At 41.7% G+C, this 25,576-nt stretch overlaps 1 protein-coding gene and 1 long non-coding RNA gene across 10 annotated transcripts in view; one reads left to right on the plus strand and one right to left on the minus strand.

Moving 5' to 3' along the window:
• Atpalpha (sodium/potassium-transporting ATPase subunit alpha) overlaps window positions 1–25,576 on the minus strand; it is a 253,830-nt gene that overhangs the window by 216,020 nt on the left and 12,234 nt on the right. The window lies entirely within an intron of this gene.
• LOC143218304 (uncharacterized) overlaps window positions 1–25,576 on the plus strand; it is an 86,378-nt gene that overhangs the window by 54,635 nt on the left and 6,167 nt on the right. For 3 of the 7 annotated variants that reach the window (XR_013011023.1, XR_013011017.1, XR_013011022.1), the window contains 5 exons: window positions 4,510–4,991; window positions 5,090–5,376; window positions 5,493–5,794; window positions 5,911–6,213; window positions 6,330–25,528. This is a non-coding gene — a long non-coding RNA (uncharacterized LOC143218304). Of the gene's footprint in view, window positions 1–4,509; window positions 4,992–5,089; window positions 5,377–5,492; window positions 5,848–5,910; window positions 6,267–6,329; window positions 25,529–25,576 lie in introns of all 7 variants that reach the window. The other 4 variants (XR_013011018.1, XR_013011019.1, XR_013011020.1 and 1 more) reach the window with 4 other exon arrangements.

The following is a 25,576-nucleotide window of genomic DNA, read 5'->3' on the forward strand; positions in this document are numbered from 1 at the left end:
GCATGAAATAATGAAGCTAAAAATAATGTAAAAGTAAAAAAAAAGGGGGGAACATGAAAAAAGACGCTCCTGCGTGTTGTAAGTTCTAACAGATGCTGACACATTTTAGCTATTCATGGGAGCAATCGCGTAATGTTAGTGTCGGATTGTGAATTTGTTAATTTTTAATTTGTTAAAATTTGTTAAATTTGTGATGTAAATTTTACTTTACTGGACTCAAAATTTGTGCCTTTCTCCCATAAATTATGATGTATTTGGTACGTAATCCATTAGATTTGTACCCTAGGCGGCTGCAGAACGAAGTTTCGATCCTGTGGGATCAATGGTTCAGGAGTTATGGTTGCTTAAAGTTGAGCATTTTTCAGCGTTTTTAACAGGTAAGAGCGCCGCCATATTGGTTTGTAGTGACGTTCGCGAGCCGCTTACCGAGCAGAACCTCGCCGCCCCTCCCCGCAACCTAATCACCAACCAACTCATTAATTACAAACCAATATGGCGGCTCCCTTACCTGTCAAAAACACTGAAAAATGCACAACTTTAAGCAAGCATAACTCCTGAACCGTTGATCCTACAGGATCGAAACTTCGATCAGCATCCGCGCCGTGTGCAAATCTACTGGATTACATACCAAATACATAATAATTTATAGAAGAAGGGCAACAAATTTAGGGTTCGGTAAAGTAAACAGCAAATTCAAATTCACCTGCCTAGCTTGGTAGTTGCGGCGTGAAAGAACGATCAAAAAGCAGCAGAGGTGCAAATAATAAGATGCAAATGAAAATTCGATAAAACTGCCGTGCGGAGAACGGTGTGTGCAGTTGCAAACTGTTACGAGCGAGCCGTATAAGATGGATTCGACCCGAAATAGTGTTACGGCGCACGCCAGCGAAATAAGGGTCGAAAGGGGGTGGTGGAAGCAACGAAAATCACGATGACCCGATTGCCGAAGAATTTTCGAACCGGTGGGGATTCGTGCAGGGCCGTATCGCTCGGCGTGATCACGCGGAAACGTGCCGGTGCTGAACAATGCACGAGATTGAGGCGTAAAGGGCTAAGCAAACAGGATAGGGTATAATCGGATAAGCGGGTCAAATATACTCCCAGACCAAATTGATTTTTCTTCGTGCTATGATTTCGTCCTGATCGAAAGAGGTTTCGCAGTCGGGTACCTTGCCGCCCCTGCGCTAATGAGAATTATTCAGAGTTGCTTAAAATGACCCCCACTAAGATTCAGACACACTTAAAAAGACGATAACTTTTTAAAACGTCTTATTTCAGACGTTAAACCGACGCACAGTGTTTCGATCAATGATACATGGACAAAACTCATAACTTAATTCCGTAAAAAATAGATGTTCTGCGTATGAACTAATGTCTATACAATAAGAATATTGATATTTCGCTGTCGGTATAACGTCCGAAATCTGTTTCACCGACAGAAATCTATTAGCATTCTAATTTCAAACTCTGCTACATTTCTTATGACAGTTATTATATGTTCTTATTCAAAAGCAATGTCAACTGATATTATCAAAATAAGTTTTATATATAATATTTTACATATATCTAAAACTAAATGTTTATGATGGAAACTAACGGTGAAGGTGCCTTTGTTTGTTTTAATAAATTCCGCCAATTATTTTTATTTTTGAGGTTATACTTGTAATATATAAACACTTGAAAGTCGATAATCCACGCCGATACACGCAATAAATTTTGTTGCGAGCATTAGAGCAGCCTTCAGGCTTTCTTTCTATGTAAATTTTAAAGTGCGGAAATGTGCGGAAATGAACAGTTTTTAGGAACAGTAATCGCTATTTCACGAAGGGAATTTCTCGACGTGTGGAATGATTTTGAGTAAAACAATATCGTCTCAATGAAATATATAATTCTATTTTAAACAAATTATGTATAGAAATAAAATCTACGGAAGCTGAGAGATCTATACGGACCAACATTTCTAAAATTTGCAGTCGCATAAATGAAAAATGGAATAAAAGCGGGCGAAAACTTGAAGAATTTCGAAAGAAATTTACACATAAAAAAATGGCAAGAGATGCAAAAGATAAATTTGATTTAAAGGTGAGAAAGAGTGAAATTCAATGTAAATTTAAGGACAAATTGGGACTTAGAATAGATATGCCAAAGCAGGGATATGGCTCCACAAATGACGGAAACACGGCTCGACGATTTTTTAAAAATTCTGCTGCGAGTTCACAAATTACAGGAATTGATCAGAACTTAATAGAGAACTTGGGAGTCATTTTACAAGCAATATCTTCCAGCCAAAAGATTGATATAAAGAAATTCAATACTTTCTGTTTAGAAACGAAGGATATATATATTTAAATTCATATTCTTGGTATTTTATGCCTGTAACTTTGCATAAATTGTTCTATCACAGCTCTGACATAATTCGCAATTGCATTGTATCTATTGGTCAACTTTCGGAAGAGGCTCAGGAGGCTCGAAATAAGGACTGCAGAAGATTCCGAGAACATCATACACGAAAAATATCACGCGTTGCCACAAATAAAGACTTGTTGACGATGTTGTTAATCTCGTCAGATTCACTCATAAATAGTTTTAGAGTGTCACATACGAAGAAGTATAAATCGCTTCAGCCAAGATTAAGGAATTTATTGGTATCAGACGAAAATTCGTCTAATGAAAGCGCTATGTCAACATGTAAAGAAGAATTTAGTGATGAAATATAATACATTTATTTTTAATTTTATTTATCTTGTTCTGTTATTTTTTATTCACTATTAATTTATTATGTTAAAATTACACTATAGAGCCGCATAACACACGATAGTCATAACTAGTCATAACTATGTGGCTCTATAGTGTAATGTCATAACAAGAGAGTTTTGTCCAGCTACTACCTCGAATCGCAACACTGTGCGACGTCCCGAGATAGACGTCTTTTTAGGAGGTCTGTGTGCACGATAGGGGTGTGCGAGATCCCGTCCCGACGGGACGGGATCTCGCACACCCCTAGTGGACGTCTTTCCTGTGCTGTCTGGGTAAGTTCCTAAAATTGTTAAAAAATCGATGTTCCGGTCAAAAATTCCGAAAAAATTCACAATCGTGTGTGCTGTTCGGTAGAATGATCATGAATTTCTTCGCAACGTTCGCCTTTAACTACCAACCTTGTGGTAGAGGTGGAACCGACTCGAAATTAGTCGCAGAAGAAAGGTCAATTTTGGGACCACTTTGTCCGGCTATTTATTCCGAAAAAATCCGCCCTTTAGATCGGGGGTCGCCGAACGAAGTGGCGGAGAGTCCGCCGCGGCGCACAGTGGGTAAAATCGACGTTCTAGCTGTTCACGGGCTAAAAAATCAAAGTTCTCATATCGATTTTTAACGAATGTACAACGTTTCTTAAATGTCCATTACATTCGAAACCGATAATATTAATTAAAGTTATTAAAAACTCTCGTTACAATAAGCGTTCAAAGATCAAACTTTTTCACATACGATTTATCACCGAAAAAATTCCTTGTCTTCATAATGATGTCCTGGAAAACCTACTGAAGATTAAGTGACCAATTTTTTTTTATATGAAGAATGTATATCTATGTTGAGAACGCACCAGGAACTAAACATCATTGTTCATAATTTATTATAAAAAAAAATATTTAATCAACTAAGGAAAATTGTCGAAGTTTTTCACCTTTGACAAGGGATAAGTTAAAATGTCCGGAGATGTCCATGTTCTGACAAAGTGGAACATTTTCGGCAAGATCTCCTCTAAAAGATCGTGCAAAATTTAGTTCCAGTTTAATCCATTATCCGAAGTTACGATAGTTTAAAGCGTCGCGTGACACGCGCACAGTGGTGAGTTCGATCGAAATCGTGGCCAAATTATTCATTATTCACACGAGTTTTCAGACATTTCCGGTGGTGTGACAAAAAAATGTTCCCTACAAAAAGTAATCAGTACACAGTCTTTTACAAATATCAATACAAAAAATTTCCAAAAAAAATTTTTTTCAATAAAAAATTGTGGTCATTTTCATTATTTATTTATAACTATATATTTTTTATTCAATAATGTCATAGCTGACGGCAAGACGAATCCAACGACCTATTTAATGTGGTCTTTATGTATTGAAATAATGGTGAAATAGGCGTGAACACCCAGTTTTCAAATATTATTCATTATTCACACGAGTTTTTAGACATTTCCGGTGGTGTGACAAAAAAATGTTTCCTACAAAAAGTAATCAGTACACAGTCTTTTACAAATATCAATAAAAAAAAATTTGCAAAAAAATTTTTTTTCAATAAAAAATTGCGGTCACCTTTATTATTTATTTATAACTATATATTTTTTATTCAATAATGTTATAGCTGACGGCAAGACGAATCCAACGACCTATTTAATGTGGTCTTTATATATTGAAATAATGGTGAAATAGGCGTGAACAGCTAGAACGTCGATTTTACCCACTGTGCGGCGTATCGACACCGATGAAAACTCTCTGTATCGATTGCCGACAGTTAGCTATGCAGCCGAGGCGAACAAACTGCTTGAAAAAAGGAGCCAACTGGCGGGGTGGACGGGTAGGACGAAGAACGACGAGGAAAAGCAGGAAAACAGGAGTCCCGGTATCCAGCGGGGTCGCCAGCCCCGGATTAAAAGGAAAAAAAATTTACGACGGTGTAAAATGCATTACTGTCCCGGCACTATGAATCAGCTGATCCAGTTAAGAGGTTCCGCCGCCAACCTGAGTCGACAAATCGCGGGGATAAAAACCGTGTCCCCTCGTTTCATGGAAATTTGAATTGGGCGATGGCCTTCTCCGTTCGCCCAGTTCGAGGCGGAACTCGGCGTCATCGAAAAATTAATTCAATCATCAAAGTGAATTTCGAGATACACATGTTCCCGCGATTGATGTGACTTTCGGGTATGCGGATTATGTGACTTTCTCATCCCCACTACTTCCCCCTTGGGCGGTCGATCGCGCTACAAAGTAATTAAGGTATTAGGATGTTTATGATGTTGTATGATACTATTATTATGACGTATTACTCTCAGGTATGGAATAGCATTAGTACAATACAATCATTCCCCGCTTAGGACCGTTGTATACCCAGGATCGTCGTTTACACTTGGAAAAGTTATCTAAAAAATCTATGGTCGGCACACACACGTAAAAGAAAGTACTACCATTTCGTTTCCTGAGACTCGATACCCCAGAGGATGCTCACCTGGCATTACTGCGTGCGACTGCGAGGATATGGCCTCCCCTACACTCTGCGGGAGTTTGGTGGAAAGGACCCAGGAGTGAGGAGAGGGGTCTGTGGCTAGCGAGCCGCAAGTTGTCCTGCCCTGTCAAATCTTTGATAGACACCTTAATAAAAAGGGTACAGCCTCTCACTTGTATATGACACTGAACTAAGGATGAAATAGAACTAAGGTTGGATCAAGAATCTCTCTTGATCCGGTGTTTGTCGATTTCTAATTCGATTGCCTGTCGCAGGGGTTGCCACGAAGAACCCGTGAAGGTGTTGCGGCGCGAAAGAGGTTGTAGATAGTGGAGCAAAGTCTATGGTCGGCACACACACCCATAAAAAAAACGTACTACCATTTCGTTTCCTGAGACTCGATACCCCAGAGGATGCTCACTTGGCATCATTGCGTGCGACTGCGAGGATATGGCCTCCCCTACACTCTGCGGGAGTTTGGTGGAAAGGACCCAGGAATGAGGAGAGGGGTCTGTGGCTAGCGAGCCGCAAGTTGTCCTGCCCTGTCAAATCTTTGATAGACACCTTAATAAAAAGGGTACAGCCTCTCACTTGTATATGACACTGAACTAAGGATGAAATAGAACTAAGGTTGGATCAAGAATCTCTCTTGATCCGGTGTTTGTCGATTTCTAATTCGATTGCCTGTCGCAGGGGTTGCCACGAAGAACCCGTGAAGATGTTTCGGCGCGAAAGAGGTTGTAGATAGTGGAGCAAAGTCTATGGTCGGCACACATACCCGTAAAAAAAAACGTACTACCATTTCGTTTCCTGAGACTCGATACCCCAGAGGATGCTCACCTGGCATCATTGCGTGCGACTGCGAGGATATGGCCTCCCCTACACTCTGCGGGAGTTTGGTGGAAAGGACCCAGGAGTGAGGAGAGGGGTCTGTGGCCAGCGAGCCGCAAGTTGGCCTGCCCTGTCAAATGTTTGATAGACACCTTAATAAAAAGGGTACAGCCTCTCCCTTGTACATGACACTGAACTAAGGATGAAATAGAACTAAGGTTGGATCAAGAATCTCTCTTGATCCGGTGTTTGTCGATTTCTAATTCGATTGCCTGTCGCAGGGGTTGCCACGAAGAACCCGTGAAGGTGTTGCGGCGCGAAAGAGGTTGTAGATAGTGGAGCAAAGTCTATGGTCGGCACACACACACGTAAAAAAAACGTACTACCATTTCGTTTCCTGAGACTCGATACCCCAGAGGTGCTCACCTGGCAACATTGCGTGCGACTGCGAGGATATGACCTCCCCTACACTCTGCGGGAGTTTGGTGGAAAGGACCCAGGAGTGAGGAGAGGGGTCTGTGGCTAGCGAGCCGCAAGTTGGCCTGCCCTGTCAAATATTTGATAGACACCTTAATAAAAAGGGTACAGCCTCTCACTTGTATATGACACTGAACTAAGGATGAAATAGAACTAAGGTTGGATCAAGAATCTCTCTTGATCCGGTGTTTGTCGATTTCTAATTCGATTGCCTGTCGCAGGGGTTGCCACGAAGAACCCGTGAAGGTGTTTCGGCGCGAAAGGGGTCGTAGATAGTGGAGCAAAGGGGTTGGCTGCGCAGCAGGATCGATGGACACGATCCTGTCGCCTTAAACCGTCGCCGCCGCGGCACAAATATTAGCTCAACTCCTCGTGCGTCTTTCTTTTCTTTTTGCAAACCGTTTCATGAAATATTCCGGGGCGATTCTTCACGTTAACCCTGCGAACGACCGAGAGCCCCGTCGTGACGGTAACTACCAACGGCGGGAAGAAAAATTCGCCGGGCAATGAACATTTGTTACCTTTGTGTTCTACAGCTGCACAATTTCAGCTACGAATTCATTTTCCTCCTGAGCGAGACGTATAATCAATTCATCGTTGTTGGCGAAACTTCTCGCGGGAGCTGTGTTCCCTTCAACAATCGTGCTTTCCACCAAAATGCATGCAACACACACGAAAATGTAGCATGCGTGTTGCCTTTATTATTATACTGATCGTTTCGCCAAGATAAACTTTCGAGATATCATAACGCGTACACGTGTGTGCATGTTGTACGCGTCACGGAGTTCGTTTCGAAGTGGAATTAACAAGCTCGCCAGATTGTTGTTGTTTCATTACCTTTTTCGGAAACAAAACAGAGGCACTATCTAACCCGTTTCTACGTTTAAAGGTCGATTCACACCATCCACACAGGCACGGGACGGTTTCGAGTCGGGATAAAAATTAGAATGCGCGGTGCATTATGCAAAATAAAAATTGTCTCCGACAATTACAAAGAAGGGAAGTTATATATAAAAATTTGGTTGGGTTGTAAATGGTGTATGTACCAGTGATATTAAATGCATTCGATGTTCGTTCTAGTTTAATAACAATGAATAAATGCATCAATTTCGGTGCTGAACGAATACGTTCTGCGTCAGTGCGGATAACACAGGCTGTCCCAAAAATTGTTGTACTCCCTTGAAGGGGGCAAATCCTGTGGTGATTTGAAGTAACTTCTTCCTTTACGGAAATGTTCTCCGCGGCTTCGTTACGGAGTTATGAACGAAAACCGCAGACCAATCACAGCGCGGCTACAGCGGACGGACTCCGGCTCGACCAATGCCAACGCCGCGCACAGCGCGACCTGTCCAGCGCCGCCAGATAAGGGGAGGGAGCATAAATGGAGGGGAAGAAGTTACCCTCTCTCTACCAGTACCGGACACCACAGACACGCAACGCGTCACGCGATGGGCTCGCGACGGAAGCGTGGGGGGAACAGCGTCGTAGAAGGGGAAGGTAGAGTGGGGACCTCCGCGCTCAAATTGGTCTGCGTTTTTCCTCCATAACTCCGAAACGAAGCTGCGGAGAACGTTTTCGTAAAGGAAAAAGTTACTTCGCATGACCTCGGGAATCACCCACTTCAAGAACGTATATTTTTGGGACACGCTGCACGTAAAAGATCTTCCAATAAGAGCGATAGATCTTTCAACTGTTATTTCTACTGAATAATGCTTGGCATTAATGGTGAAATTATTGAAATTGATCGCTTTATCGAGATCGAAATTCAGCGATAGACTTTCTCTTGTGGGGCCATGTTAAGTCTCTTGTTTATTCCAATGAACTGTTAATGATCTTACAGCAAACATAATTCGATTTATCGGTGAGATACGACCAGATTTATGTGCCAGAGTCATCGAAAATTGGGTTTGTTGTATTTACTCCCCAAACGCAATAGTGGTGGTCATTTAAATGATATTGTATTTCATGTATAATGGCGAATCGAATGTACTTTAAAATAATGTAGTGATTACTAGATTATCTTCCGTATTTTTATTGAAAAATACCCGTACGTCGCGCAAAAGGAAAAGCTGAACATGACAAAATTGTACAATTTTCGAGGAAGCCGTGCAAGCATCGGTTGAATATTAATCGACCACCATTCCGTAATTATGCCACCGCGTTCCTGGCCCGTATTTTCGACGTACAACGACAGTGGACATTGGGCGTGTCTATTTGCGTTAGTTTTCAAGATCCCTTTTACCACCGTCTGTCGTTTCCCCGAACGTTCAATTATCTCGAGTAATTGCCAACCACCAAGCACCAGGCCGTCAACCAGGCTGAATTTTAATTAAAATCGCTTTTGACATTCACACCGAAATCTGACCCAACGAGATACTCGTTCTAAATGGTGTACACGTTTTTCGAGCTCGAGGCACGCCAACCGGAAGCGCCATAAATCTTTGAAAGGTTTCGATGAAACTGGAAACTCTTCAAGCATAGTACGCATTCGGAAATCCATCAATTTTCTCCCGACTAAATCCTGTAACATCGAGTTGAATCTAAAGCAGAACAACAGGAACGTCCTCCTCTTCTTTAAATCCGTCGATTTATGTAAACAATACGATGTATATGTTCTAAGAAGGCTAGAATATAAATGGAATTTTGTACAATTTCCATTTGTTCTGGATCTACAAAGGCTGTTCCCATTAAAACTATGATTTTATTTCAATTCTTAAACATTAACCACGCTGTCAATGCGACCACGTTCAAATAAACGGTAAATAAATAAATATACGTAGTCGCGAAACGATTCGACTAGTTTTGTATATGTACCTATTCAGAGATTTTAATTTTACAGAGATACAAAAATGGCCGGTAATAATTTATTCGAACACGATTTCCATTGAATTCCCAAAAATTGTGTTTCCTCGGCAGTCTTTCCTTTGCACTCAAGTGGTAAGGCGCCAGTAAAAATTGCCACACCATTATTCAAAACAGTTTCAATATTAAGGTGGAGTGGGGTAAGTGCGCACTAGTTTTTTCAAAATTAAAATTAAAATTAAACTGATGTATTTTCAGTCTGGTATGTAAAAACTTAACGCTCTTGGTAGCAAACTCTTGCCACAGTTATTACTGATGAATTAGTATTATGTAGGATTCTAATTTTGCTTGAAAATTATCATTTGGATAGGATATTGTACGAAGTGTCAACTAGGACGCACTTGCCCCGAAAATGGGGCAAGTGCGTCTCTGAGAGTTAAAAATGCTTTCGAACCTTGTTTCAAGTGCTACGGGGCAAGGAAATAATGATTAACAAGCCTGCTACAAAATGCTTCTTATTGCATTAAATTATATTGTTTAGTTTTATAGTTATCCATCTTTAAACAAACATGTACTTTCATGCTGAGATATGAAAAGGGATACAGTGATATTAAAACAAAGTTTAAAAATGCTTTCGAACCTTGTTTCAAGTGCTACGGGGCAAGGAAAGAATTATTAACAAGCCTGCTACAAAATGCTTTTTATTGCATTAAATATATTGAAATGTATAATATTCAAATGTTCTCGGCGCAACGGTTCGATCAGTTAATAGGAAAAAAGCAAAATTTGCACGTTAGTTAGGAACTTTCAACGTTTCGATCTTCATTCAGATCATTTTCAAGAAAGTAGAAAAAACTGCGTCTGAAAAATATATTTTCACAATGTAAAACCAGAAACTTTAAAATATCTGCGTAACCAGAATGTAACAATGTAACAAGATACTGCAATAATTTACTTACATTGCTTTATAAAGATTATAAATACGGAATTGAAATTGTCTTAGCACATGCTGCTTTCATGTCGTCAGACAGTGTTTTGATCGATCGACCAGTTACGTTCTGTGTCTAATGACTTTGATGGTCTATGATCCAGTATCCTGTCTGACGACATGAAAGCAGCATGTGCTAAGACAATTTCAATTCCGTATTTATAATCTTTATAAAGCAATGTAAGTAAATTATTGCAGTATCTTGTTACATTGTTACATTCTGGTTACGCAGATATTTTAAAGTTTTTGGTTTTACATTGTGAAAATATATTTTTCAGACGCACTACTTTCTTGAAAATGATCTGAATGAAGATCGAAACGTTGAAAGTTCCTAAATAACGTGCAAATTTTGCTTTTTTCCTATTAACTGATCGAACCGTTGCGCCGAGAACATTTGAATATTATACATTTCATTATCTTGCGATCGATATTTCAAACAACAATTAAATATATTGTTTAGTTTTATAGTTACCCATACAGTACGGACTTACCCCACCGTGATAGTACGCACTTGCCCCGTGTAGTAATATTTACGGGGCAAGATCGTCTTAGTGTTTTTCTCAATGAATTTTAAAAAATACAATAAAAACGGTTTATTTAATGTAAACCTACATCAATATTTGTTGCACTTACGTAAAATAACAACACAGAATATATTAATAACTTGTAAACTATTGCACGTGTTCAGGGTAACCTCAAAGTTGTACGTGTACCTCGCACGTGACTGTTTGGCATTGGTTGATTTAAGCGAGGAAAACACCTTTATTCTTAGGTGAGATCTATCTTGAATAGTTCGTAACAACTTATGCTACATTAATAAATACAAGCTAGAGAAATTTCGTTTATATTATAATAAAAATAACCAATTAACGCACTTGCCCCGTAGACGGACTTACCCCACTCCACCTTATTAAGGGTGACGGTCCGAATTTGACCTTGGCCGAACGCCAGTGTGGTGGTACCCTCACACACCGCTAGAAACTGTATACGTACACGAGGTTGCAAGGGTTTCGTAGTTTTCAAAACACGTCTCGCTAATGCACATTTGGGGCCCGTACGTAGTCACAATCGATAGATGAAAGACCAACCAATGGCGCTCTGGTCCAAAAATGGCCTACTTTTGCGTTTTCGAGGCATAATTTTCATTATTCGGCAGCATGTAACGGAATTCGACAAATATTGGGCGGCGCGACAGTGCTGCCACTGTCAAGACACATACATTTTCTTGAATATCAAGAGATTTAGAGTTTCTATAGAAAAAAATTAACCAGAGCACCAATTCAGGGACACATACAATGTGAATGCAACCTTTATTATGTTAAACTATACGTGTTTAAACACACATTTTGAAAACTACGAATACGGTGAAACTACATCCCTAAACAGAGGGTTTCGGCACAAGTATCAGTACCATTTTGGCATTTTTAGCTAGGATCGCTAGTGTATTTCTGAAGTTTTACTCACAGTTTTACCGATACAGTGACTGAATCGGTAAAACAGTGAATTCCATCGTACTTCGTAGTTTTCAAACTGTGTGTTTAAACACGTATAGTTTAACATAATAAAGGTTGCATTGACATTGTATGTGTCCCTGAATTGGCGGCCAGCTTCATTTTTTTCTATAGAAACCCTAGATCTCTCGATATTTAAGAAAATGTATGTGTCTTGACTGTGGCAGCACTGCCGCGCCGCCCAATATTTGTCGAACTCCGCTACATGCTGCCGAATAATGAAAATTACGCCTCGAAAACGCAAAAGTAGGCCATTTTTGGAGCTGACCGCAATTGGTGGGTCTTTTATCTATCGATTGTGACTACGTACGGGCCCCAAATATTTGAAAAGTACGGAACCCTTGCAACCTCGTGTACGTATACAATGTCTAGCGTTGTGTGAGGGTACCACCACACTGGCGCTCGACCAAGGTCAAATTCGGACCCACACCCTTAAATTCGTCTGTATTCTATAAATTTGAAAAGCTCAACCGTTGAATGGGAAAAAGATTCAATTCGATGTGCACAATCTAAAGAAGATTACACAGAATAAAAATGATCTGGGCTGACAGAAATATTGTCTCGATTTTGCGAATGAAAATTGATCGAGCCCAAAGGGTTAAAATCAAGGAAGTTGATCTCTCACACATAATTGTCGAAGTTCGATTTCCCGGGGAACCTTTGAGATCGACGGTCTACGAAATTATACGGAGTCGGGGAACCGCGTCAGCTAGGGAGAGATTAACGTTTATAATCAATGATCGCGCGGCCGTAAACTCCATCCAACGTTTCACACCTAATCAGCAAACCCGGGCAATTTGTTATGCGTTGCGGTGAAGCTTGTCTGTCCGGTCGGCGGCTAACTCGCTGTCCAATGAAATTCCACGTGAGTGGAATGAATATTTAATTCCTTGGCGGCTGTGGTCCTTCCTCGTCCTTCCACCCTGTGTGCGGCGAAAGCCGATTAATAAACAAACGAACACGCGCATCATTTCCGCTCCGAACATCTCAAACGATTCAATTACCGGAATCCTGCGCGACTAAACGCGTTTGCGGAAAGTTCAACGGAAAGTTTGTAAAATTATGTTGTTCGAGAGGTAAACTGGCCCAATAAATCACCTCCCCTACTATGTCAGCCCAGCTTATGTTTGATACACAGGGAGAGGTCGTAACATTAACGACTTTGAATAACCCGTAAGTTGTTTGTTGTACGAACAAAACACATTTGAAAAAAATGTTGCACGCCTTCCGCTGTAATCTGTTTTTTTTCTTTTCCTTTTTTTTTGTTATTTGCCTTCTGCATCGAGATATGTGGGTCATCTTCAGTTTTTGCAACGCCCAATCTTTTTCCTCGAACTCGGATGAAGCAGCTAATTCTGCCTGAAAAAGGTATTATACCTTTTTATTAGGTTGTCCCAAAAAGTTTCTTCCGGAATGTGTTCCTTCAATGTCGCTAAATAAATACGAACAATACGATAATGTTTATGTTAATATTTTAGTACTTCTTAATATGAATTTGCATTATGTGCATGCAACGAAAACCAACTTTTGGGACAACCTAATATTTATTTAGCAATATTAAAGGATCACATTCCGGAAGAAACTTTTGGGACAACCAAATATTTTTATTTATCTCTTAAGTAGCACAACATCCCATTGCATTATTGCTTCACGCCTTTGTTATGGAGCTTCTCGCGAAAAACGCGGACCAATCAGAGTGTCGCTGGTTTAAGACTCGTCTCCCACTCTACTCTTCCACATCTACGACTCTCTATTCCCCCGCGCTTCCGCCGCAACACGATGTCACGTGACCGGTACTGGTAGAGAAAGGATAACTTCTTCCCCTGAATTCTTGCACCCTCCCCTGATCTACAGGGTCATCCGTTTTTAAACGGCCAAACGTTAACCAGCTGTAGAGGACCCCAATTGGAACAACTTTTACCCCTATCACTTTTTTTGTTTCGACCTTGATTTCCAGATAATTGCAAAAAACCATCATTTTTTGAGTTTACTTAAAATTAAATATCTCAGGACTCCAATGATGAATCTTGATGGTTTTTCCTTTGTTTAGTTTAAAATAAGTAGGGGCATCTTTTTTATTCAATAAACTTTTTTGTATGACCTTCGGATCATGGTTTTTTTGGCGTGGGCCACACCGCCACTTTCCAACTTATTTCTTTCAGGTTCCACGGTGTGCCCCACGCCAATAAAACTATGATCCGAAGGTCATACAAAAAAGTTTATTGAATAAAAAAGATGCCGCTACTTATTTCAAACTAAACAAAGGAAAAACCATCAAGATTCATCATTGGAGTCCTGAGATATTTAATTTTGTGTAAACTCAAAACATGATGGTTTTTTGCAATTATCTGGAAATCAAGGTCGAAACAAAAAAAGTGATAGGGGTAAAAGTTGTTCCATTTGGGGTCCTCTACAGCTGGTTAACGTTTGGCCGTTTAAAAACGGATGACCTGTATAGTGGAGGAACGGACTGATCGATGGTGGGGACCGTACGGCTCGCGGCAAAGAAGAAGTTGGACAGGCCCGATGTAAAGTATAACTTGATGTTCTGAAATGGAAATGCCCAACTGTTCGGTGTTGCACGATATTCGCCGGAGAAAATTACGCAAGGGGGGTTAATTAAAGTGTTCGGGACGACTTCCTGGTAGCAGGAAGTTCGAGCAGTGTCTCGCACTCGAGGCGACGCCGATCAGAATTCTCATCAAGTGCGTGCTTATCGTAAAACCTCGCGCGTATAAGGAATATTATTAAAGGCGAGTAAAAACCAGCGGAACCCGCGTCGCCGGAGATAAGAAAGCTCCGTCGGTATCCGGGGAAAACGATCAATAAGAAAACGCCCTCGGTTCTCCGATATTTACATATTACAGAGATAAAAAGGAACCGGGTCGGGAAATTCGTATCTAATATACCACCGTCCCAGGGCGTTATTAGATTTCCGGATTAATGAGAATCAAGAACGAACCGGAAGCAGATATTAGCGTGACGGTTGGCGAAGTAATTGTGTGCTTCGCTTCGTTCTTTTCTTCGTTAACCGCGGTGGCCTGCTCGGGTTTCGAACAGCAACGGGCCAAATAAAAGGAAAATGAATGAACGAGAAGAAAGTAAAACCATCCAGCGAAACGTTCAATTACGAACAATTTGTTTACTTCAGGGTCTCCGGACGCGAAAGAAATCCTCTTTTGAAGAATGAAACATTTGTCTCGTCGAATTAACTCGCCGTCGCGCCGGACGGTCCAGAAAGAATCGGAAAAAGGATTTCTTGCCGCCATTATATCACGTCCCCGCTCTGCTCCCGGTCCCGCGGAAAGGATCAAGCATTTCGAGTTGCACGGGAGTGCTCCCCGACGAAACGAGAAACCGAAGAACGTTCTACTCGGTCGCGTTGCTCGCGGCACACCGAAATGTAACAATAGTTTCCGACCCCGATTTTACGATAGCACACGCTCGAAAAAATCCACGACACCGGCTGCTTTCGTTGAAACGAAGAAAAGCGATACTCGATATCAAGGGTTACCTAACCTCCGCCAATTCTTCCAACTTAAATGTTACACGTGGTGAACGAATTAAACGGGCGTCATAATTGTTATGATTTCGTTTCGTCTAAAGAACCGTGAAGTTTCGCTTGGGAACGATTCTCCCAGTTTCGTCGTGATTTCCCTCGGTTAAGAGACGCGGGAAAAATCGGGGAGTACGAGGAGGAACACCGTGGATCTTCATTCTCGAAAATTACTCGCGCGAAAATGAAAGCCGGGTCGTGCAAACAGGGAGGGAAATGTGAGAGGAACGGTGGAAAAAGGTGGAATAAAAATCAGGAGGAAGAGAAAGAGAGAGAGAGAGAAGGAATATCGGTGCGTGTTTTGCCCGTGCTTGTACACACACTGGCTGGGGCGCGGGCAAACACGTTGCTCCTGGCCAACCAGGCTTGCCACCCTTGCCTCCTAATTATGCACGAGCCCCCTTGTCGGCGCAGGTTGCTGCTACTTTGACGGGCACACACATCATTGTCGTCGAGGGCCACGCGATACGCTTTGCATCGTCATCGAGAACACTACCCTGTGCACACCGTGCGCCCCTAACCCCCCGAGGAGCAACGAGCCGTCTTCAAACAGTTTCGCGAACCAGATGACACTTTCGCGCGGAAAAAATTTGCTGAGACCTGCGACACCCTACCTCGAGACTATCGCGGCCCTCCGGCCATCAAACTGGGACTGTGCACGACAATGTTACCGCTGCAACAGCCTGCCTCGAAATTTCGAACCTCTAGTGTTCTAGTATGTTCCAGTATGTACTAGTATGTTCAAGTATGTTCTAGTATGTTGCAGTACGTTTTAGTATGTTCTAGCATGTTCTAGTATGTTCTAATATGTCCTAGTATGTTCCAGTATGTACTAGCATGTTCAAGTATGTTCTAGTATGTTGCTGTACGTTTTAGTATGTTGCTGTACGTTTTAGTATGTTCTAGCATGTTCTAGCATGTTCTAGTATGTTCTAGTATGTTGCTGTACGTTTTAGTATGTTCTAGCATGTTCTAGCATGTTCTAGCATGTTCTAATACGTCCTAGCATGTTCTAATATGTCCTAGCATGTTCTAATATGTCCTAGTATGTTCCAGTATGTTCTAGTATGTTGCAGTATGTTGCAGTATGTTCTAGCATGTTCTAGTATGTTCTAATATGTTCTGATATGTCTTACTATGTTCCAGTATGTACTAGTATGTTCAAGTATGTTCTAGTATGTTGCAGTACGTTTTAGTATGTTCTAGCATGTTCTAGTATGTTCTAATATGTCCTAGTATGTTCCAGTATGTCCTAGTATGTTCCAGTACGTTTTTGTATGTTCTAGCATGTTCTAGTATGTTCTAATATGTCCTAGTGTGTTCCAGTATGTACTAGTATGTTCAAGTATGTTCTAGTATGTTCTAGTATGTTGCAGTACGTTTTAGTATGTTCTAGCATGTTCCAGCATGTTCTAGCATGTTCTAGCATGTTCTAGCATGTTCTAGTATGTTCCAGTATAATCTAGAATTTCGTTTGAGAAAAGTATACTCTACTTTTGGACCATACACATAAGTTGGAGCGGTCGTATCCACGTAGGCACGCCGCGCCGGGCGTCCAATCAGATCTCTATTTGGCAGTCGGGTTCACCATGGAAATTTCGCCACAATGTGGCGTGATTGGAGCACCGCGCCGCGCCGCGCCGCGCCGTTGGAAAAACAGATCATAGGAAAATCCGGGTCGATTTTATTGTTCGCGGGACACAGGGCGTATAACGACGGGTATTGTTCTTCCGGCGACGGTGTCGTGATCACAATGGCGCTGGGAATAATAAATAAATCGATGCCATTAGCGGCGACTATTGCATCGTAATTCTTGCATCGAGAACGCGCGAGCTCGGGCTGGGTTTTCAAGGATCGTTATCGGGAGTGATATCGGTGGCGGGTTCTCCGATGATAATTACACGTTATTTTATCGCGCGGGGGTAACCGTCTTTGTTTCCCGCGGTTGCGGGAAATTATGGCCAGCCGAGCGTGTATCGGTAAAAATTAAATAACGAATGGCAACGACGGAACAACACAGCCCGCAATGTCTGATAACGCGGGCGACGCAACAGCGTCGGGTGTAATAACGATGACGACAATGCCCACGGAGACACAATGTGCGGCGAATTAATTAGACGTAGACCCGTAATTGAACGGGCGTAGCCTCCTAGAATATTCCACGGTTCAGTTCCACTGCCTTCATTTTTTTCTCTATATCGCTCTCTCTCTCTCTCTCTCTCTTGCTCAACCTTTTCTTCTTCTTTCCACCGTCGCAATGCTGGAAGACGAAAGAATGAGAGTTCTTTCGCGGTGTCGTCGATGAGTGTCACAGTGGCAAACGAAGCCGTATTATTTCGCAGCGTGCGTGTTTATCACGCGTACGCATTTGCCGCCTTGAATCGATTCGTAACCGTGCGTCGGCTGCGTTAATGTAATTAAAGACGGGAATGAGGCGAACAGCATTTTGTATTTCTCGTCGGAACGTCGTCGCGAATTTTCTGTTAAAATTTGTGCCTTTCTACTACGAATTATGATGTATTTGGTATGTAATCCAGTAGATTTGTACCCGGGTCGGCTGCAGATCGAAGTTTCGAGCCTCTAGGACCAATCGTTGAGAAGCTATAGTTGCTTAAAGTTGAGCATTTTTGACAGGTGGGGGCACCGCCAAGAAACTGGAAATATGCTCAACTTTAAGCGACCATATCTTCTCAACTATTGATTCTAGAGGATCGAAACTTCGATCTCTCATCCAGGCCGGGTACAAATCTACTGGATTACACACCAAATAGGAGAAAGGTACTAATTTTAAGTCCGGTAAAATAAAGTTTACCCCCCATCAAGAGTATTATTCCTCGGAAAGAAATGGGAATTTGAAAAGCGTTTATTGTGCCAAACGAAATTAAAGCAATTCAATCATTATTATCAAAATTAAAGCTGATCACAGGGATTACTTCTTGAACTCTTTTCGATCGTACAAATCCTGCTGATGTTGGGTTCAAACAACTGTATCATAGCGCTTTCGACTATTGAAAAAGCCCATCTGTGCATTATCGAGAAATGAGAAGCTGCATATCCCACACCCTTGCAATGAAAATGTTTAATTATCGGAACTTCCGACTCCACATCAATTATTAAGGTTGCAACGAATCCGCATATCTCCAGTCGAGCGAGTTAATTATCGATTACGTTATTATCTTTCAGGAGATTAATAGCAGGCGAAAATCCGAATATTTTCTTCGCGTTCGTGTCTCCGCGTCCCATTGGGAGCCGATCCCAGCGTTCCATAACAGAGGAAGGGAGAGAGAGAGATTTAAAGTAAACTCGATTAAATTTTCTATACGAGTCCTTTGTTAAAACGCGAGCACGATAAACCTGGAAATTTCGTAATTTTATCGAGATCGCGTTTTAATTGTCGCTGAAATTGATTGATATTACAGTTGTCCCGGTTCGGCGGCACGTTTCTAAGTTTTTATTATTAAACTCGACTAACTAATGGAGGCGGAACATCCGAGACGGGACGGCAGGATGTTCAACGAAGTTTGAACAGGATCGGTTCTCCTTTTTCCGGCGATGCGACGGGAGCAGTTCGCTAAGAAAGAACTTGGAGCATAGTTAGACCAGAGGCAATATTCACAGAATTCGCTGTTCGTAATTTGTTTGCCTCTTTGCTGGCATCTTGATAAAATATCGACGAAGTTCCGGAGCGCGATTCGCGGCCGAGCTTTTGGACTGGAATCAAATCTTTTTTTTTAAGTGGATGCTGTCCTTCGAGCCTTCGACTATGAAGACCTGCTGAACCCCGTGCACACAATGCTTGAAAGCAAATTATTCTTTCCGAGGATACAGCGCAATCTCGGTTCAGAGATTCAAGAATCCTGGAGACCCTTCTGTTATACCTAATAATACCTCCTTCTTCTACTTATCCTATTCCAGTACTAACATTCTAACTACCGTACTCCTAATATTGCCTCTACTTATTCTTTCCTCCTCTCCTCTTCTCATTCCCTCTATTTCTTTTCTTATTTTGTCAATTTTTCCGAGCCTATTGTTCCTACTACTCTTTTATTTTGCAATGGGTGTACTTTCGAAAGCGACAATATTTTCGAAAATATTGATTTTAGAGAAAAAACTTTCAAACAAAAAATGAAGCTCGTAAAAAGCTCTACGAAAAAGGTTGTATACATCTTTTACGTAAACCTATTATTTTGGCTGTTATGACCCAAAATAACTCGGCGGGGGTCAAATTAACGGGTGTACCCAGCCCCCTTCAAAGTTTTGACAGTTCTTACTAAATATTTTAGAAAATATTGATTTTAGAGAAAAAAGTTTCAAACAAAAAATGAAGCTCGTAAAAAGCTCTACGAAAAAGGTTGTATACATCTTTTACGTAAACCTATTATTTTGGCTGTTATGACCCAAAATAACTCGGCGGGGGTCAAATTAACACACTCTGTCAAATTATTTAAAATTATTTACTTCCGTAAATAATGGGAATTTTGAAAAATACTTCAGATAAAAGTTGTAGACCTCATCAAAATACACATTTTATGTTGTATTGATTATTGTCATAAAGATAATACTTTCTGAGAAAAAGATAGGTAATTATTCACTTATACGGAGCCACCCTCGATTTCAATGATCGCATGATTTATCCAATTACAATTTAGTTCAAATTCTGTATGATGGCTAGATAGAATGCAAAGATCATGCGATCAGAATTAGTTTGGATTAGGCGAAGCCCCACCACGCAGACGAAAATCCTGGTTGCATGAGTTATATGAAGTTTTGAACATTTAATATTGTTTTTCTCAAAAACTACTGTCTTTATGACAAAAATCAATACGACATAAAATGTGTATTTCGATGAGACGTACAACTTTTATCTGAAGTATTTTTCAAAATTACCATTATTTGCGGAAATAAATGGAAAAAACTATGATTTTCACTATTATATTAGTAATTAGGGGTCGGTCACGTGACTGGGTAAACGAGGTAGCGTGGGGGAATAGCGTCGTAGAAGGGGAAGAGTAAAATTTGAATTAGATCAGTTCGTTCTAGAAAGACCCACCGCTTTTCAAGTACGAAAAATGTAAGAATATTTATGTACGCTCTCGTTTATTTAATCAAATATGCACAACAACAAAGAAATGACGTAATCTCAACGCTCGGAGTGACCGCGTTCTCGAGATTCAGCAGTTTTCACGGTCCCTGTGCCCGACTGTATTCTACGTATGCAGTTCCGAGAGAATTTATGCCGCGCGGAATTGCTTTCACCTGGCGAGGATGGAATTATTCATAAAACGGCGATATCTTCGCGTACACTAAATTCGCGTCGGTCCAGTCCATCCGGTGCTAATTCTATCCGATTGACCTTTCGCTTTAATCGAGGCTCTCCTACCTTCCACCGAAGTATATAATCGTGTCCATCAAAAAGTTCCGCGCGCAGCGTTCTCAAAAGTTCAATGTTCAATTAATTGTCCGACGAAGTATGTCAGAGAGTTCGAGAAGAGGCGAATTGATCAATCGATGAAGCAGACTGCGGAGTTCATGCATTCGCGGCATCCACGTTCGCCAAAAATTCAACAACAACTCGACGCAAGAAAACCAATTATTGTCTCTAAAATTAGTTACCCGAACGTTTAAACTGTACACCTAATTGCATACGTTTAGCACGTTATATCTGAACGGATTCAGGATAATTATGCGAAGAAGAAGGCGACACGGAATGTCGCAGAAAAGTTCCCGAGCTGATTTGAACGAACTTTATCCTTTACAAAAATATTCTCCGCGGCTTTGTGAAAGAGTTATCGACGAAAACCGCAGACCAATCACAGCGCGGCTACAGCGGACAGACTCCGGCTCGACCAATGACAACACTACAACTCAGCGGGACTCTGATTGATCCACATTTTTCGTCAATAACTCTTCAACAAAGCGAATTTCTTTCAAGTACAACATTCTTGGGACACCCTGTATAGCTGGAAAATGATTTCGTTCAAAGAGTAGCTTGTTGTGCGAAACGGACCGAAGAGAACGTTGTTCGCGAAGTTCCAAAGAGAACAGAATTTCGCGTTTCCGAAGTTCCACCGGTAGTTAGGCGAGTTCGAACATTATCGAAAAATCGTCCTCGAGATTTTTCAAAATTAAGGCAATGGGGGAGAGGGGAGGTTGTCGACGCTCGGAGAGGCCGACGACAATTTTCGAGTGGCTCTTAATTAAAGATAAACCCATTAACACGCTCGTGATCACGTGCGCGCCGCGTTACGTAATTTTATCGGAGGATAAGCCTTTATCTCTGGCCACGGTATCGAACGGGAATATTGTTCCTGTCGGCGTACGGATAATAAGAGCGCAGCCAGACACTATGCTGGCTGGCACGTGACGAAAGGCTCGTTAGCGAGCGCGCGGGAGCAAGATTCCTCGGTCTTCGAATTATGTGGGCGTTGAATGGGCAACCGCGAGATTCTGCTTAATCTACGTGCTCCCATTCTTCCGGGGTATTTTATACACATTACCGGTGCCGTAGAACTTCGTGCCCGAGTCTTGTACAATGCGCATAATTCAGCTCAGCTCCCCTACTGAAACGTTACGCCCCTTTATAGTCTTGTTTTCTCAAAAGAGACTCCGGCCGCTCTATGACGACCGCATTATCAGTGGCGCGTTACTCTATGGGCATCTTGGGCAAATCCACGGGGCCCCAAGCAGGAGGGGGCCCCGAAAACAAACCAAGATCCAAATTCTACGTTCTTCTCATAAAGTTATTTCGTTGGGGTTAGGGGCCCCGAAATTCTACTTTGCCCAAGGCTGCAACTAGTTATATCGTGCTACTGACAGTGGCGCGTTACTCTATAGGCAACTTCGGCAAATGCACGGGGCCCCAACCAGAAGGGGGACCCGAACACAAACCAAGATCCAAATTCTACGTTTTTCTCATAAAGTTATTTCGTTGGGGTTAGGGGCCCCGAAATTCTACTTTACCCAAGGCCCCAACTAGTTATATCGCGCTACTGACAGTGGCGCGTTACCCTGTGGGCAACTAGGGCAAATGCCCGGGGACCCAAGCAAAAGGGGGCCCCGAACACAAACCAAGATCCAAATTCTACGTTCTTCTCATAAAGTTATTTCGTTGGGGTTAGGGGCTCGAAATTCTACTTTGCCCAAGGCTCCAACTAGTTATATCCTGTGGGCAACTTGGGCAAATTCCCGGGGCCCTAACCAAAATGGGGTGCCGAACACAAACCAAGATCCAAGATCCAAATTCTACATTCTTCCCTGGGGTCCCGAAATTCTACTTTTCCCAAGGCTCCAACTAGTTATATCCTGTGGGCAACTTGGGAAATTCCCGGGGCCCTAAGCAAAATGGGGTCCCGAACACAAACCAAGATCCAAGATCCAAATTCTACATTCATCCCCGGGGGCCCCGAAATTCTGCTTTGCCCAAGGCTCCAACAAGTTATATAATGTGGACAACTTGGGCAAATTCCCGGGGACCCAAGCAAAAGGGGGCCCCGAACACAAACCAAGATACAAATTCTGCGTTATTCTCATAAAGTTATTTCGTTGGGGTTAGGGGCTCGAAATTCTACTTTGCCCAAGGCTCCAACTAGTTATATCCTGTGGGCAACTTGGGCAAATTCCCGGGGCCCTAAGCAAAATGGGGTCCCGAACACAAACCAAGATCCAAGATCCAAATTCTACATTCTTCCCTGGGGGCCCCGAGATTCTACTTTGCCCAAGGCTCCAACTAGTTATAACGCACCACTGCGTATTATCCATCCTCACGCTTTGCTCGCCATTCGTTCAGTCTTTGCTCGACTCCCCTTCATTTTATTTACAACAAATCTTCAGCTCGAAACAACCGCCCACAATCGATCTTAGTCATGTCATATTCCTGCTTCCGAAAGACAAACACCATTTCCATCCCAGACAAAGATAAATCGAGCGCGTACTGCACCACTACAATCTGGAACACTACCGAGAACTTTCTTCTATTTATTCTGTGCAGGGTGTACGCACGTTGGGTGGAAGCTCATGTAAGAAAGCTGCCGCGAAATTAACTTTCACCTTGAATCTCAAGGGCGAAAGGTCAACAAGTCGTTCTATTCGTCGCAAGGATAACAAGGAACCATCGGTCGAAACTCAGTCGTTCTCTCAACAAATTATGCTGAAGTTTTTTCATCATTAGACTGCGGATGTTTATGCAATTTTCAATCTTTGTAGACAAATTTGAAGCAAGTGGTACCTAATAAAAAATTCCATTTTCATTGGCAATACCATTTATATCTAGGTGCACGGTAGTTCCTAGCACAGCCAAGTTCCTCGCACTACCTCCTTTTACACGAAACAATTTAGCAGTTTTTTAGAGGCTTATAGCTAGACTGCGGATCTTTATGCAAAATAAGAAATGTTTGCATTGATTGCAAGACACAGGAGCCGAATAGAAATTAATTTCTTCTTTTAATTGTCTTATTAAATTGAAATTAATATACTGATGTCCTTAAATCTTCTTAATTCGTCGACTACTTTAAATTGTACGTGTACATTTTCGTCATAAATGCATAAAATCCGCAGTCTACATATAACTCGGCACTGGAGGCACATGCAGAGATGTAATTTCGTACACTTGTTAAATGCTATCATGTCTCAATATTGACAAAACATTAATCTTCCAACATTAGTAGGCTCCGAGATATAGGACCTCAAGAATCACTAAATTTGTCACTGACTAACTGACTGACAGATCATCAAAAACTTTTGAGTACTTCCCATTGATCTACAAGCTTGAAATTTGGTACATAGGTCCACCATAACAAACACTCAAAGGAATAATTATCAAAGTTTGAACTTTTACAGCTTAAAGGGGTTGTGTTAAAAAAAAAACATTACGAAATAGGTTATGTATGGAGAAAATGAAATCCCAACAAAAACATTCTGTAAACAGGAGCCAAGTTCTTATGGCCGTAAAAAGTTGTGAGATCAAACAAAATACGGCCAAGTTCGTTAGCTTAGAAATACCTCTTGGAATACTGAAAGAAGCGTTTGTAAAAATTAGTTAAAAAGAACGCTATTTAATTTTTAATGAGTTACATGGTGGGCTAAATTATTCAAACTTGGCCGCTACCTAACACCTTTTATGGCCATTGGTTCAATGGTTCAAAAAGCAACGGCCAAGTTTAAATAATTTAGCACTCCATGTAATTCATTAAAAATTAAATAGCGTTCTTTTAAACTGATTTTTACAAACGCTTTTTTCAGTATTGCAACAGGTATTTCTAAGCTAACGAACTTGGCCGTATTTTGTTTGATCTCACAACTTTTTACGGCCATAGGAACTTGGCTCCTGCTTGCAGGATGTTTTTGTCGAGTATCCATTACGAACAAGGAACAAAGTATTAGGTTGTCCCAAAAGTTTCTTCCGGAATGTGTTCCTTTAATGTCGCTAAATAAATACAGACAATACGATAATGTTTATGTTAATATTTTAGTACTTCTTAATATGAATTTGCATTATGTGCGTGCATCGAAAAACAACTTTTGGGACAACCTAATATTTATTTAGCAATATTAAAGGATCACATTCTCTAGATATAATTTCTAACTCTGTGAATCGTGTGGCATTTCAGGTGGCAGCCATGGGACCTCTTGCTGCTGTGGGGCCGGTCGTCATCGAACGGTGGTGCCACGTGGAGGAGAAGAAAGAAATCAGCTCCGGCACGTCGACGGCATTTAAATAATTAAAGAGACGCACGCGGATGCGAGAGCGAATTAGACGATAGAGAAGTTTAAAAGGGCCAATGTACAGGGCCCGGGGGTTTCCTTCCCAGGAATTATGGTCCCTGGCCGCGTGGGCTGACCCCTCCGGTGTTCACGTCGTCTCGCGGAAGTGCGCCATTAAAACAGCTGGATCGAGCCAGATCTCGCGAGACGAATCTAGCCTCTTCACTGTCACGGGTCTGACCTCGGATCTCGGGTATCCTCGATACGGGCCATCCCTCGTATCCTTGGGAGATCCCATCGGGGATTCTACGTCCAATAAAACCAGCTACGTTTCCTGCAGGACGTGTTTACATCGGCGGATCCCGTCTGACGTACACATGTAGCCTGTCCCAGATATGCATTGCCAGTTGAGAAAGACTACATTCCTCGCAGTCTCCTGAACAAGAGGTATCGAGCATCATTATTTATTAAAAAACAGTTTAACGTCTCCTATCC

This window comes from Lasioglossum baleicum, chromosome 19 (genome assembly GCF_051020765.1).
Source record: "Lasioglossum baleicum chromosome 19, iyLasBale1, whole genome shotgun sequence".
In the NCBI taxonomy this organism is placed as follows: domain Eukaryota; kingdom Metazoa; phylum Arthropoda; class Insecta; order Hymenoptera; family Halictidae; genus Lasioglossum; species Lasioglossum baleicum.